The sequence below is a fragment of the Ceratina calcarata genome, unplaced genomic scaffold (genome assembly GCF_001652005.2).
Source record: "Ceratina calcarata isolate Rehan_Ccalc_2016 unplaced genomic scaffold, ASM165200v1 scaffold503, whole genome shotgun sequence".
In the NCBI taxonomy this organism is placed as follows: Eukaryota; Metazoa; Arthropoda; class Insecta; order Hymenoptera; family Apidae; genus Ceratina; species Ceratina calcarata.
Genome location: NW_017174762.1, coordinates 30,742 through 31,393, shown reverse-complemented (window position 1 = coordinate 31,393; position 652 = coordinate 30,742).

The window sequence follows — 652 nt, the reverse complement described above, 5'->3', positions numbered from 1 at the left end:
ATTTAGTTTTTCCTGAAAATGGCTTAAACACTGAATATATTTCAAACATGTTCTAGGGTTTGTCGTGTAAAATTAAACAATAACCTTAATACAACTCGGGCGGATGTCGAGGCTTCGGTGGTTCCTGCGATATTTCCATCGCCTTCCGTCCTTTCCGCGAGTACTTTTTCTTCTTCACTGGTTGCGTTCGTTCCGTACCGCGGCAGTTGCAATAACCGCGCCGCAGGACCAAAAGGAGACGCCACATTAATTTCAGCCAGACTTCAAAGCCTCCCTGGAAACGTATTGTGCACAGTCCCTGGTTCTCCATGCGTCTCGGATCTACTCTTTGTTAGCCTTCGCTTCCTTTTTACCTTCAACCCACCTTTTCTCTTCCTCTGCCAATCTCTATGTTCTCTTCTTCCCGTGCCGTATTGTCGAATGACACGGCGCAGCCCGATAAAAGCGAATTAATTGAGTGGAAGAGAAGTGGAAGAACCTAATATCCTTCGGTGACACGACGATATTTTGTATCAGCTTTTCGTTGCTAATGAAAGAGTGAACTTTGAAACAGGACCTCTCGTAATGCTGTTTTTTAATTAAGCAATTGCACCATTAAATTTAATCCTGATTCGTCTCTTATATCAATACGGTAACTATACTTACTTCAATA